Source organism: Rhinichthys klamathensis, unplaced genomic scaffold (assembly GCF_029890125.1).
Source record: "Rhinichthys klamathensis goyatoka isolate OS25496 unplaced genomic scaffold, OSU_Roscu_1.1 h1tg000230l_1, whole genome shotgun sequence".
In the NCBI taxonomy this organism is placed as follows: Eukaryota; Metazoa; Chordata; class Actinopteri; order Cypriniformes; family Leuciscidae; genus Rhinichthys; species Rhinichthys klamathensis.
In genome coordinates, this window is record NW_026606754.1 from 791,941 (window position 1) to 808,080 (window position 16,140).

The 16,140-nt window shown below is 45.4% G+C and overlaps 1 long non-coding RNA gene across 1 annotated transcript; it reads right to left on the reverse strand.

Moving 5' to 3' along the window:
- Nucleotides 1–3,180: 3,180 nt before the first annotated feature.
- On the reverse strand, nt 3,181–3,644 carry LOC130099497 (uncharacterized). Its single transcript, XR_008808397.1, has 3 exons — nt 3,558–3,644; nt 3,401–3,469; nt 3,181–3,278 (listed from the first exon to the last, which is right to left on the reverse strand). It is a non-coding gene; the product is annotated as an uncharacterized LOC130099497 (long non-coding RNA).
- Between the last annotated feature and the right edge of the window lie 12,496 nt (nt 3,645–16,140).

Below are 16,140 nucleotides of genomic sequence, written 5' to 3' on the forward strand. Positions count from 1 at the left end.
AATTTCCCATCAACCTCAGCAGGGACTTGGCTAGACTCTTCAGCTGGGACATTATTGGATACTTTCCACTTTCCAGCAACCTCAGTGGGGACATGGCTGGCCTCATTGAGCTTTCCTTCAACCTCAGCAGGGACACTGCTGGATGCTGACAATTTCCCATCAACCTCAGCAGGGACATGGCTGGCCTCATTGAGCTTTCCTTCAACCTCAGCAGGGACATTGCAGGATGCTGACAACTTCCCATCAACCTCAGCAGGGACATGGCTAGACTCTTCAGCTGGGAGATTGTTGGATACTGTCCACTTTCCAGCAACCTCATTGGAGACATGGCTAGATGCTGCCAACTTCCCCTCAACCTCAGCAGGGACATGGCTAGTCTCTTCAGCTTGGACATTATTAGATACGGTCAACTTCCCATCAACCTCAGCAGGGACATTGCTTGATGATGTCAACTTCCCATCAACCTCAGCAGGTACATGGCTGAAAGCTGTCAACTTCCCCTCAACCTCAGCTGGCACATTGTTGGATATTGTCCACTTTCCCGCAACCTCATTGGGGACATGGCTAGATGCTGCCAATTTCCAACCAACCTCAGCTGGGACATGGCTAGCCTCTTCAGCTGGGACATTGTTGGATACTGTCCACTTCCCATCAACCTCAGCAGGGACATTGCTGGATGATGTCAACTTCCCATCAACCTCAGCAGGGACATGGCTAGTCTCTTCAGCTGGGACATTGTTGGATACTGTCAACTTCCCATCAACCTCAGCAGGGACATTGCTGGATGCTGCCAATTTTCCATCAACCTCAGCAGGGACATGGCTAGACTCTTCAGCTGGGACATTGCTGGATGCTGTCAACTTCCCATCAATATCAGCAGGGACATGGCTGGCCTCAGTGAGCTTCCCTTCAACCTCAGCCGGGACATGGCTAGTCTCTTCAGCAGGGACATTGCTGGAGGCGGCCAATTTTCCATCAACCTCAGCAGGGACATGGCTAGACTCTTCAGCAAGGACATTTGCTGTCAACTTCCCATCAACCTCAGCAGGGACATTGCTGGATGATGTCAACTTCCCATCAACCTCAGCAGGGACATTGCTGGAGGCTGCCAATTTTCCATCAACCTCAGCAGGGACTTGGCTGGATGCTGTCAATTTCCCATCAACCTCAGCAGGGACATGGCTAGACTCTTCAGATGGAACATTGCTGGATGCTGTCAACTTCCCATCAACCTCAGCAGGGACATTGCTGGAGGCTGCCAATTTTCCATCAACCTCAGCAGGGACTTGGCTGGATGCTGTCAATTTCCCATCAACCTCAGCAGGGACATTGCTGGATGCTGTCAACTTCCCATCAACCTCAGCGGAAACGTGGCTGGATGCTGCCAATTTCCCATTAACCTCAGCTGGGACACTGTTGGATACTGTCAACTTCCCATCAACCTCAGCAGGGACATGGCTAGACACTTCAGCTGGGATGTTGTTGGATACGGTCCACTTTCCAGCAACCTCAGTGGGGACATTGCTGGATGCTGCCAATTTCCCATCAACCTCAGCAGGGACATTGCTGGATGTGGTCAACTTCCCATCAACCTCAGCAGGTACAAGGCTAGACTGTTCAGCTGGGATACTGCTGGATGCGGTCAAATTCCCATCAACCTCAGCAGGGACATGGCTTGACTCTTCAGCTGGGACATTGCTGGTTGCTGTCAACTTCCCATCAACCTCAGCAGGGACTTGGCTGGATGCTGCAAACTTCCCATCAACCTCAGCGGAGACATGGCTGGATGCTGCCAATCTCCCATTAACCTCAGCTGGGACATTGTTGGATACTGTCAACTTCCCATCAACCTCAGCAGGGACAGGGCTAGACTCTTCAGCTGGGATATTGTTGGATACTGTTAGCTTCCCATCAACCTCAGCAGGGACATGGCTTGACTCTTCAGCTGGGACTTGGCTGGATGCTGTCATTTTCCCATCAACCTCAGCAGGGGCATGGCTGGCCTCAGTGAGCTTCCCATTAACCTCAGCAGGGACATGGCTAGACTCTTCAGCTGGGACATTGCAGGATGTTGTCAACTTCCCATCAACCTCAGCGGAAACGTGGCTGGATGCTGCCAATTTCCCATTAACCTCAGCTGGGACACTGCTGGATTCTGCCAATTTCCCATCAACCTCACCAGGGACATTGCTGGATGTGGTCAACTTCCCATCAACCTCAGCAGGTACAAGGCTAGACTGTTCAGCTGGGATACTGCTGGATGCGGTCAAATTCCCATCGACATCAGCTGGCACATTGTTGGATACTGTCCACTTTCCAGCAACCTCATTGGGGAGATTGCTGGATGCTGCCAATTTCCCATCAACCTCAGTAGGGACATGGCTGGAAGTGGTCAACTTCCCACCAACCTCAGCAGGTACAAGGCTAGACTGTTCAGCTGGGATACTGCTGGATGCTGTCAAATTCCCATCAACCTCAGCAGGGACATGGCTTGACTCTTCAGCTGGGACATTGCTGGTTGCTGTCAACTTCCCATCAACCTCAGCAGGGACTTGGCTGGATGCTGTAAACTTCCCATCAACCTCAGCGGAGACGTGGCTGGATGCTGCCAATCTCCCATTAACCTCAGCTGGGACATTGTTGGATACTGTCAACTTCCCATCAACCTCAGCAGGGACATGGCTAGACTCTTCAGCTGGGATATTGTTGGATACTCTTAGCTTCCCATCAACCTCAGCAGGGACATGGCTTGACTCTTCAGCTGGGACTTGGCTGGATGCTGTCATTTTCCCATCAACCTCAGCAGGGGCATGGCTGGCCTCAGTGAGCTTCCCATTAACCTCAGCAGGGACATGGCTAGACTCTTCAGCTGGCACATTGCAGGATGTTGTCAACTTCCCATCAACCTCAGCAGGGACATGGCTGGCCTTAGAGAGCTTCCCAACATCAACCTCAGCTCGGACATGGCTGGACTCTTCAGCGGGAACATGGCTTGATGCTGTTAACTTCTCATCCACCTCAGCAGGAAGAGGGTTGGTCTCCATCAACTTCCAATCAATGCCTAAAGAATATTGGTTTAAAATAAATAATAAATAAATAGTTTTCTTTCCTCAGTGTCTCTGTCAACCTCAACCTCATAGCATCAGCACAAAAGTCACCTTTTTGGATAGTTGGCCCAGATGCATTCGGCAAAGACATCTCAACAGCCATTTTACATTTCACTACCACTGGCCATGTTGGATTTTGTCTGTTCACACAAGGGACAGACAAGGGACCATCTGGAACATAAAATGTATTACTAACTTGAATACAAGTAATCAGGCCTCGTTAAAGTTAACTTTGGATAGTGTAAAAAAAAAATAAAAAAATTCATGTTAACCACTATATAATAGTTACAAACCTTTGCTCTCCAAGCGTGCTTGTTCAATATCAGTCTGGTAAAAATGACGCCCAACTGGAGAGGCAAATCCTGAAAACAAGATGTAAGGTAAAAAAAGAAAAACGTTACATGTGTATTTCACATTTGAAACCTTACACTAAAGTGAAAACAGCTTTACCATTGGGCACCAGTTGGTGACACAAAAAGACCAAAAACATAAAGTTTGAAATTGCCATCTTGATTACAGATGAAACAATCACCATCCTCTCTATGCTTTCTAAAAACAGTCTTCAAGCCAGGGCTTTTAAAAAAACACAGATTTTCATCACCTGGGATTGTTACAGTGAAATTAGTGACAGAGGATCTGCTCGTTAACATTCCCGTGCACTCATTGGTTGGTTGAAAAATCACTATTGTAATTTGCTAAATTTATCTTTCCTTAACACATCAGATTATATGTTTTTTTTCTATTAAACCAGACCATTTCTCAGACACAAAAACAACTAAGTTGAATTTAAGTGACAACATCTAAACAGATAAATAAAGAGGGAAAGTGTCAAAAGAGTCAAACAAAGTAAATGAATTATTTAGCTCATTACACTACTTTATTTTAAAACCTACTGTCAAACATTAAAAAAATGTAGTCAAGATATACTGTTGCTACTTTTACCAGAGCACTATTCTGCAAGCAGTGCACAAATCAAAGTTGTTTGTCATGAATATAAAAAAAAAAAAAAAAAAAGATTTTCTTCCTGAGTATCTTAACATTCTTAAATCAAGATACATTTACTTGAGAATCAAGATGACATTATATATTAAGTCTTGTTGTCTGAAAAATCTTCATGAGTTTATGCTGAACACAAGAACACATTCTGCCAGTGTAATCAGAAAAATAATTTTAGAAGTAGTTTTATTTTTCTGAGCTGCCTGACTTAATGTTAAGCTGGTTATGTGTATGTAAATATGAACATAATATTCATACATTTTTTCTACTTGTTTGTAGTTTTACAGAAAAAAATATTGAGAAGCGAATCACCATTAAATTCACTAAAGTTATGAAGACTGCTTTCTGGAGTTCTTTTTTCAAGTTGTATGCTAAGTCTGTTAAGCCTTTCATTTCGTTTCATTTTATTGTTTATTTTTACAGGGACAATGCACAATTAAAAATAATTGCACCAGAGTTGGCTAATAGCTAATTTACATCTGCTGCCCCTGGGCAGGTAAACAAATAAAATAACATACAATATTACATATACACCACATAAAACATCACAATACATATGTCCAGGAATGTGAGATTTACTAAATCAGTATATAAAACAGATAATTTACAACACAGTCATTAATGGTTGCAGATTTGTTCTGATAGTAGCCAGTACTTAAGCTTTTTTTTTTTTTTTTTAAATTGAGAAGCTATCAATGCTTCGGATGTTTGTGGGTAAGGAATTCCATATCCCCACTACTGTAACCGAAAAAGCTAAAATCTCCCCTGGCAGATGCTGTAGTCCAACCGGCACTTCCGTTATGGGCCAGGCATCCCTTAAGAGGAGGGGGAGCAAGATTATGAATAATTTAGTACATCAGGCACACATCAGTATAAAATACAAAATTATTAAAATTTAAAAAATTGAACCTTTTCAAAATAGTACAATGATGATAGTCCCTTGTATTTTTGTCTAGCACTTTCATAATTTGTTTATGGAGGGAGTACACCAGCTTAAGTGTAGTTGCACCTGCTTGTGACCAAGTTGTTATACAATATGACAAGTGAGGGAGAATCAGAGTATGTACAAAAAGTAGTGCAGCTGATTTAGAAATTATTAAAATTATTAAGAAATTATTTTTAAATTATTTAAATTATATTTAACATTATTTATAACCCTTCTTACTTGCTTTTTAAAAGACAGGTGTTGGTCTATTATTATTCCTAAATATTTAACATGTGTCACAGATTTGATTGCTTCACCATTAAATATGATGTCTGGAATGACGAGTTCTGTTTTCGTACAGTGAAATACATGCAAACTGTTTTGCTTACATTAAGAGACAAACAAGACTTAACCAATTTGAGACTTTCACCATTGCAGATGAAAGTTTGCTTGCTTTGCTCAAGCTACGCAATTGGTCAGAACAGAATAATCTGTATGACCTTGTGTAGGTGACTTGACAAAAAGTAATGTGTGGCTGATGTGTATGACCGAGACAGAGGGCCTCCACTATAAGATAAGCAAATCTAACGAAGTGTTAGTTATGGCTAAGGCAATCATTTGGCATAGAGAAATAACTTTGGGGGGTGGGGTAGGGACTATAAAGAAGGAAGGATGCCCTCCTCACATTGTCACAGTCTGCAGCCACTCTGAATGACTGTATGATTGCTGACCGTTCCTTTCAAGAGAATAAATAATCTTTAAAGACAATTGGTACATGTTTGTCTCTCAGTAATAGAAAATTGTTTGCCACCACAGCTTCCTATTAAACATTGTATAAATTTCAAAATATTGCTGATAACATACAAAGCACTAAATGGTTTAGCGAGTACTTGAGCAAGCTCTTAACGCATTATAGTCCTTCACGTCTATTGCGATCTCAAAATTCCGGACAGTTGATAATACCTAAAATATCAAAATCGACTGCTGGCGGTCTTCAAACAGTCTTCCAAACATTGTCCGGGAAGCAGACACACTCTGTCAGTTTAAATCTAGACTAAAATCACACATCTCTTTGACCTAGCATACACATAACATATTATACATTTTTATAATTCAATGTTAGGCTGCATAGATTATGTCAGCCGGAACCGGGAACACTTCCTATAAATCCTTATGTACTCGTTGCACCATAAGAAAAATGGCGTCTGATTTCTGTCAGGACCACTATCGTCAAATACGATTGACAATTAGCGTACAGTTTGGATGGGCGGTATGGTTCCGTTCTGGGCAAGAACTCCCTGCGCATCCATGCAGCCTAAAATGCATAAGAGCAGGGAGAGCAGCAATAACCCCCAAAACAAAACCATATGCCAATATCCCCCAACATAAACTGAGCGCAAATCTGAATGTTTTTTTTTTTGCAGTTACCCGAGTGAGCCAAGGCAACAAGCATGTTAGCAGTACCTAAAAAGCTTGAGCAACAGCATGTTACCAACAATACCGGAAAGCCTTAAGCAACAAGTAATATTCAACAATATTATTGATCTGACAACAATGCTGTATGAAAACTGAACTGAGCTGGATGACATTTTTTTTGTAACTGCTTTACAGATGAAATTAATTTAATAATTTATCTTTTCAACTGAACTGAATCAACACTGAACTGACTTCAGCTGAAATGCACAATTTTCCTGTTATCATTGTAAAGCTGTTTTGAAACAACTTGTATAAAGCGCTTCATAAAGGTGACTTCACATTCTGCACAGGGACATGCAATACTCACCCAAAAACCACATTGTGCCAATTTTTAAATGCAGTTTTAGGGTGCATTTTATTGACAACAAAATACTAAAAGGTATGTGAGGTTTCACATACAGACAACATCACGGTTACAAGACATCCCCATTCACAGATCAACAAAAGCAACTAAAAACACTGTATTCTGCTGCCTGGCCAGTAGTTGGCTATATCCCTTATACATGCCTGTGCACAAGCATTCTTTGACGCATTTAAATTAGGGCTGTCAAAATAACGCGTTAATTTCGATGAATTAATCTGAGAAGAAATAACGCGTTAAAAAAAATAACGCAGATTAATCCATTCCGTTTTGACCTTTGCGGAGCCGTTCTAGCCGTAGCCACCATTCGTGTAAAAAGGAGGGAGACAAGAACGCGCTGCTTGATTGTTTGAAACATTTACTTATAACAAACGGAGTTCGTCAACTCTAAAGTACCACATCAATGCAAAGCATCCAGGAGTGTGTGCATGAGTCGGTGAGTATGTCTGAGAGAAAGCGGGCTTGTGTGTGTGTGTGTTGTAACTTTTCACGGTCTTTCACGTCACACAACCATTTTCTCACGTACAGAAAAATCGCGCACCAAAGAGAGGACACGGAAACAGACAAGACAGAGCACGTTACTTATGATATTAAAAAAATCTCAGCTCTCAGATTCTGTCAATTTTATTACGAAAATCAAACAATAAATACCGTTGGCGCTTGTAAATGTGACATGACAGATCCCTATAGCGGCACGTGAACCAATCATCTCTAGCTAATAGTAAATAAACACGAATGAACAATGTTGAAAGATACAGTAGGGCAGCCTAAAACTTACCGAAATGTATATTCCTCGATCAATCAGTGTTTTTCAACCGCGAAAAGAGGTCAATAAAACAGCTGGAGAACAATTATGTCACATAACATTTAGCCTAAGTTACCTCAGGAAAGTAATTTCATGACCATATGATAGCACGTTATAGTTGGCTATAAAAAAAGAGCTATAGAGAGTGTTTTTTCTAAATTTATGTAGCCTACTACTATATTACATATGTATTATATTTATTTTTACTTATCAAAGTTGTTATTTGTAATAAACACGCATTATATTTAATTTGAGCTATTTTTAACCTTAAATACTACCAGCTGATATGGCTCTCTGTATTTTTACAGCATTGGGTGAGATGGTTTTTTTTCTTGAGAAAAATGAATGCCTATCTTGTGTACCTAATATTTATCCAAATGAGTCAATATTGCATCAAATCACAAGAATTAAATTGAAATCGTGAAATTTGTGTCAAGCAATAATAATAAAAACGTAGCTTACCAGAAATTCTACCATGTAAACATTGTAAGATTGTGTATGCGATTAATTTAGATTAATAATTACAGAGTATGTAATTAATTAGATTAAAAATTAATCGATTGACAGCCCTAATTTAAATACATCTCCACTGTTTGTAGTAAAGCTACACTTTGCTGGAGAAGCGTTAATAAACTCCATATATTGAGCAGCGCAAACAGTCCACCATTGTTCTTTTGGTTAAGTACTCGTGTACTCTGAACATGTAATTGTCACGATTTGTTATGTTGTGTGTGCAAACACATGGCCTGTGTTTTGGGCTATGTGTTTGCGTTGTCTTGTGTTGTTTGCCACGCCCCCTTGTTCTCCTCGTTAGTCTTGATTGTTCATCGGTGTCACCTGTGCCCTGGTGATGATGTCCCTTATTTAAGGTCCTTGTGTTTGTTACTCGGTGCTTGTTCGTTTTGTATCTTGTCATCCTGTTCTGTGAGCTGTGTATTCCTGTGATCAGAGTTTGTATCCTGCCTGTTAGTTCTAGTCTCATGTTATTGTCAAGTTTATTAGTCTAGTCTTGTCAACGTTCGTTTGCCCCCTCGTGGGTCTTTGCTTTCTGTATGTTTATTAAATCTGTGTTTTATTTATTACTGTCTGCGTTTGGGTTCATATCCGCATTCCGTGACAGAACGAACAAGCCATTTTTTGAACCCAGCAGACAATATGTCTTGTCCTGCAAGAGGCCAGTCGGAGGACCACGAAGAATGGTGGCTGACGCTAACCACTGATATGAAGGGAGGTAGGACTCCGTTTCCTCCCCAGGGAGAGAAGTCCCTGGAGAGATATGTCCAGGGTGTTGATGAGAAGAGGAGTTTCATGCCAGAGATCCTCTTAAACTCCTTTTTCATTGCGGGTCTCAATGCACCTCCTCCTATGTGTGAACGGGAGGGGCTGATCCGACGCCCGTTCAGTGAAGTGGTGAACCTTGTGTGTCGAGGAGAGCGGCAGGGTCCTACTAGGACAGTGACATCTTCATCATTGCCGGTGGTTCCGGAGGGTCGAGTCCTGGCCGTTGCAGCGCTTGGGGATCATGTTCTCTTCACCTCGACTCCCAAAGCACCTGCCGTAGCTGGAAGCCTTTGCGGAAAGCAAGGAAGACGGGTGTCGAGGGAGTCTGCATCGGAAGGCGCATCTACTAAGTCAGCATTGTCGGTGGTGGTCCCTCCACTTGCTGTAACGACCCCGGTACCGATTACAAGTCCGGCTATGGTTTCTGCTCCGCGGCCAAGGAGGAAGAGGAGGAAAGCTTCATGTCCTCCGTCTCAGTTTCTTCCGGGACCCGCATCGACTCTCCAGCCCGCTGCGGCCAGTCCTGTCCACGCTGAGGTCGATGGAGAGGTGACCGAGCCCAGTCCTGTCCCAGCTAAGGAGTCCAAGCCTGTCCACGCTGAGGTAGATGGGAAGGTGAACGAGTCCATCCCTGTCCCAGCTAAGGAGCCCAGTCCGGTCCCAGCTTCAGAATCGTCTGCTTTGTTCCCTGTGGTTCCCCTGGTTACCCCTACTACTGTGTTACCCCGAGATGTTCTCCCCAAGACTGTACCTTATGTGTCTCCACCCAGACCTGTTCGGTTTCCTTGCCCTCAACCCCCGGCCATGTCCAGTGAGTCTAGGACTGTTGCTTCACCAATCCACTCTGGACCCCTGCTGACGAACTCTTTTGTTCCCCCACCCCCCCTCCCTTGTGTGTTATTTTTATTGAGTCACCCCAATCCTGTTATTATGTACTCTTGTTTGCCATTGTTGTTAGTAGTTATGTTTTGTTGGTTTGTGTCTGAGTTACGGTCTGTTATGTCTCATGTGGAGCGTCTGGTAGCCGCTCCGTAAGAGGGAGGTTATGTCACGATTTGTTATGTTGTGTGTGCAAACACATGGCCTGTGTTTTGGGCTATGTGTTTGCGTTGTCTTGTGTTGTTTGCCACGCCCCCTTGTTCTCCTCGTTAGTCTTGATTGTTCATCGGTGTCACCTGTGCCCTGGTGATGATGTCCCTTATTTAAGGTCCTTGTGTTTGTTACTCGGTGCTTGTTCGTTTTGTATCTTGTCATCCTGTTCTGTGAGCTGTGTATTCCTGTGATCAGAGTTTGTATCCTGCCTGTTAGTTCTAGTCTCATGTTATTGTCAAGTTTATTAGTCTAGTCTTGTCAACGTTCGTTTGCCCCCTCGTGGGTCTTTGCTTTCTGTATGTTTATTAAATCTGTGTTTTATTTATTACTGTCTGCGTTTGGGTTCATATCCGCATTCCGTGACAGTAATATGCATTTGCACAAATGATACATTCTTTTTCAAAAACTTGTGCGTAAGAACCAAATTTCAGGCCCCAAAACAAAGCAGACTTGGACATTTAAAAAATGCAATGAAATAACCTTGTTGGAATTTTTTTGAAGACATTAGATGTTCATTTGGACACGTTATGCAAAAGAGGATGAATCAAACAAAACAGATATTTTCCAGAAAAATAGCTTGTTTTATTGACTAAAATCAAGATCTGAAAGTTAAATCAATTCATCTGAGTGCTTGTGCTCAAGTCTGGCAAATTTATTCAACTTCCCATTAACCTCACCAGGGACTTGGCTGGATGTCAACCTCCCAAGAACCTGAGCTGGGACACGGCTGGATGCAGTCAATTTCCCCTCAAACTCAGCAGGGATTTGGCTGGACTGTTCAGCTAGGATATTGCTGGATGCTGTCAACTTCCCATCAACCTCAGCAGGGACTTGGCTGGATGTCAACCTCCCAAGAACCTGAGCTGGGACACGGCTGGATGCAGTCAAGTTCCCCTCAAACTCAGCAGGGATTTGGCTAGACTGTTCAGCTAGGATTTTGCTGGATGCTGTCAACTTCCCATCAACCTGAGCAGGGACTTGGCTTGATACTGTCAATTTCCCATCAACCTCAGCGGGGACATGGCTAGATTCTTCAGCTGGGACATTGTTGGATACTGTTAGCTTCCCATCAACCTCAGCTGGGACTTGGCTGGATGCTGCCAATTTCCCCTCAACCTCAGCTGGGACACTGCTGGATGCTGACAATTTACCATCAACCTCAGCAGGGAGATGGCTAGACTCCTCAGCTGGGACATTGCTGGATGCTGCCAACTTCCCATCAACCTCAGCAGGGACATGGCTAGTCTCTTCAGCTGGGACATTGCTGGATACTGTCAACTTCCCATCAACCTCAGCAGGGACATGGCTGGCCTCAGTGAGCTTCCCTTCAACCTCAGCAGGGACACTGCTGGATGCTGACAATTTCCCATCAACCTCAGCAGGGACATGGCTAGTCTCTTCAGCTGGGACATTGCTGGATACTGTCAACTTCCCATCAACCTCAGCGGGGACATGGCTAGTCTCTTCAGCTGGGACATTGCTGGATACTGTCAACTTCCCATCAACCTCAGCAGGGACATGGCTGGCCTCAGTGAGCTTCCCTTCAACCTCAGCAGGGACACTGCTGGATGCTGACAATTTCCCATCAACCTCAGCAGGGACATGGCTAGACTCTTCAGCTGGGACATTATTGGATACTGTCCACTTTCCAGCAACCTCATTGGAGACATGGCTAGATTCTGCCAATTTCCCCTCAACCTTAGCTGGGACATTGCTGGATGCTGACATTTTCCCATCAACCTCAGCTGGGACATGGCTAGTCTCTTCAGCTGGGACATTGTTGGATACTGTTAGCTTCCCATCAACCTCATCTGGGACATTGTTGGATACTGTTAGCTTCCCATTAACCTCAGCAGGGACATGGCTAGACTCTTCAGCTGGGACATTGTTGGATACGGTCCACTTTCCAGCAACCTCATTGCAGACATGGCTAGATGCTGCCAATTTCCCCTCAACCTCAGCTGGGACACTGCTGGATGCTGACATTTTCCCATCAACCTCAGCTGGGACATGGCTAGTCTCTTCAGCTGGGACATTGCTGGATACTGTCAACTTCCCATCAACCTCAGCAGGGACATGGCTAGTCTCTTCAGCTGGGACATTTTTGGATACTGTCAACTTCCCATCAACCTCAGCAGGGACTTGGCTGGATACTGTCAACTTCCCATCAACCTCAGTAGGGACATGGCTAGACTCCTCAGCTGGGACATTATTGGATACTGTCAACTTCCCATCAACCTCAGCTGGGACATGGCTAGACTCCTCAGTCGGGACATTGGATACTGTCCACTTTCCAGCAACCTCATTGGAGGCATGGCTAGATGCTGCCAACTTCCCCTCAACCTCAGCAGGGACATGGCTAGTCTCTTCAGCTGGGACATTTTTGGATACTGTCAACTTCCCATCAACCTCAGTAGGGACATGGCTAGACTCCTCAGCTGGGACATTATTGGATACTGTCAACTTCCCATCAACCTCAACAGGGACTTGGCTGGATGCTGCCAATTTCCCATCAACCTCAGCAGGGACTTGGCTGGATGCTGCCAATTTCCCATCAACCTCAGCAGAGACATGGCTGGCCTCATTGAGCTTTCCTTCAACCTCAGCAGGGACACTGCTGGATGCTGACAATTTCCCATCAACCTCAGCAGGGACATGGCTAGTCTCTTCAGCTTGGAAATTGTTGGATACGGTCATCTTCCCATCAACCTCAGCAGGTACATGGCTAGTCTCTTCAGCTTGGACATTGTTGGATACGGTCATCTTCCCATCAACCTCAGCAGGTACATGGCTAGACTCTTCAGCTGGGACATTGCAGGATGATACCAACTTCCCCTCAACCTCAGCAGGTACATGGCTGAAAGCTGTCAACTTCCCCTCAACCTCAGCTGGGACATTGTTGGATATTGTCCACTTTCCCACAACCTCATTGGGGACATGGCTAGACCCTGCCAATTTCCAACCAACCTCAGCTGGGACATGGCTAGCCTCTTCAGCTGGGACATTGTTGGATACTGTCCACTTTCTAGCAACCTCAGTGGGGACATGGCTGGATGCTGTCAATTTCCCATCAACCTCAGCAGAGACATGGCTAGTCTCTTCAGCTGGGACATTGCTGGATACTGTCAACTTCCCATCAACCTCAGCAGGGACATGGCTAGTCTCTTCAGCTGGGACATTTTTGGATACTGTCAACTTCCCATCAACCTCAGCAGGGACTTGGCTGGATACTGTCAACTTCCCATCAACCTCAGTAGGGACATGGCTAGACTCCTCAGCTGGGACATTATTGGATACTGTCAACTTCCCATCAACCTCAGCTGGGACATGGCTAGACTCCTCAGTCGGGACATTGGATACTGTCCACTTTCCAGCAACCTCATTGGAGGCATGGCTAGATGCTGCCAACTTCCCCTCAACCTCAGCAGGGACATGGCTAGTCTCTTCAGCTGGGACATTTTTGGATACTGTCAACTTCCCATCAACCTCAGTAGGGACATGGCTAGACTCCTCAGCTGGGACATTATTGGATACTGTCAACTTCCCATCAACCTCAACAGGGACTTGGCTGGATGCTGCCAATTTCCCATCAACCTCAGCAGGGACTTGGCTGGATGCTGCCAATTTCCCATCAACCTCAGCAGAGACATGGCTGGCCTCATTGAGCTTTCCTTCAACCTCAGCAGGGACACTGCTGGATGCTGACAATTTCCCATCAACCTCAGCAGGGACATGGCTAGTCTCTTCAGCTTGGAAATTGTTGGATACGGTCATCTTCCCATCAACCTCAGCAGGTACATGGCTAGTCTCTTCAGCTTGGACATTGTTGGATACGGTCATCTTCCCATCAACCTCAGCAGGTACATGGCTAGACTCTTCAGCTGGGACATTGCAGGATGATACCAACTTCCCCTCAACCTCAGCAGGTACATGGCTGAAAGCTGTCAACTTCCCCTCAACCTCAGCTGGGACATTGTTGGATATTGTCCACTTTCCCACAACCTCATTGGGGACATGGCTAGACCCTGCCAATTTCCAACCAACCTCAGCTGGGACATGGCTAGCCTCTTCAGCTGGGACATTGTTGGATACTGTCCACTTTCCAGCAACCTCAGTGGGGACATGGCTGGATGCTGTCAATTTCCCATCAACCTCAGCAGAGACATGGCTGGCCTCATTGAGCTTTCCTTCAACCTCAGCAGGGACACTGCTGGATGCTGACAATTTCCCATCAACCTCAGCTGGGACATTGTTGGATATTGTCCACTTTCCCACAACCTCATTGGGGACATGGCTAGACCCTGCCAATTTCCAACCAACCTCAGCTGGGACATGGCTAGCCTCTTCAGCTGGGACATTGTTGGATACTGTCCACTTTCCAGCAACCTCATTGGAGACATGGCTAGATGCTGCCAACTTCCCCTCAACCTCAGCAGGGGCTTGGCTGGATGCTGTCAACTTCGAATCAACCTCAGTAGGGACATGGCTAGACTCCTCAGCTGGGACATTGTTGGATACTGTTAGCTTACCATCAACCTCAGCTGGGACATTGTTGGATACTGTTAGCTTCCCATCAACCTCATCTGGGACATTGTTGGACACTGTTAGCTGCCCATCAACCTCAGCTGGGACACTCCTGGATGCTGACAATTTCCCATCAACCTCAGCTGGGACATTGCTGGATGCTGACAATTTCCCATCAACCTCAGCAGGGACATGGCTGGATGCTGTCAACTTCGAATCAACCTCAGTAGGGACACGGCTAGACTCCTCAGCTAGGACATTATTGGATACTGTCAACTTCCCATCAACCTCAGCAGGGACTTGGCTGGATGCTGCCAATTTCCCATCAACCTCAGCAGGGACTTGGCTGGATGCTACCAATTTCCCATCAACCTCAGCAGGGACTAGGCTAGACTCTTCAGCTGGGACATTATTGGATACTTTCCAGCAACCTCAGTGGGGACATGGCTGGCCTCATTGAGCTTTCCTTCAACCTCAGCAGGGACACTGCTGGATGCTGACAATTTCCCATCAACCTCAGCAGGGACATGGCTAGACTCTTCAGCTGGGAGATTGTTGGATACTGTCCACTTTCCAGCAACCTCATTGGAGACATGGCCAGATGCTGCCAACTTCCCCTCAACCTCAGCAGGGACATGGCTAGTCTCTTCAGCTTGGACATTATTAGATACGGTCAACTTCCCATCAACCTCAGCAGGGACATTGCTTGATGGCAACTTCTCATCAACCTCAGCAGGTACATGGCTAGTTCCTTCAGCTGGGACATTGCTGGATACTGTCGTCTTCCCATCAACCTCAGCAGGGACATTGCTTGATGATGTCAACTTCCCCTCAACCTCAGCAGGTACATGGCTGAAAGCTGTCAACTTCCCCTCAACCTCAGCTGGCACATTGTTGGATATTGTCCACTTTCCCGCAACCTCATTGGGGACATGGCTAGATGCTGCCAATTTCCAACCAACCTCAGCTGGGACATGGCTAGCCTCTTCAGCTGGGACATTGTTGGATACTGTCCACTTCCCATCAACCTCAGCAGGGACATTGCTGGATGATGTCAACTTCCCATCAACCTCAGCAGGGACATGGCTAGTCTCTTCAGCTGGGACATTGTTGGATACTGTCAACTTCCCATCAACCTCAGCAGGGACATTGCTGGATGCTGCCAATTTTCCATCAACCTCAGCAGGGACATGGCTAGACTATTCAGCTGGGACATTGCTGGATGCTGTCAACTTCCCATCAACCTCAGCAGGGACATGGCTGGCCTCAGTGAGCTTCCCTTCAACCTCAGCGGGGACATGGCTAGACTCTTCAGATGGAACATTGCTGGATGCTGTCAACTTCCCATCAACCTCAGCAGGGACATTGCTGGAGGCTGCCAATTTTCCATCAACCTCAGCAGGGACTTGGCTAGACTCTTCAGCAAGGACATTTGCTGTCAACTTCCCATCAACCTCAGCAGGGACATTGCTGGATGATGTCAACTTCCCATCAACCTCAGCAGGTACATGGCTAGACTCTTCAGATGGAACATTGCTGGATGATGTTAACTTCCCATCAACCTCATCAGGGA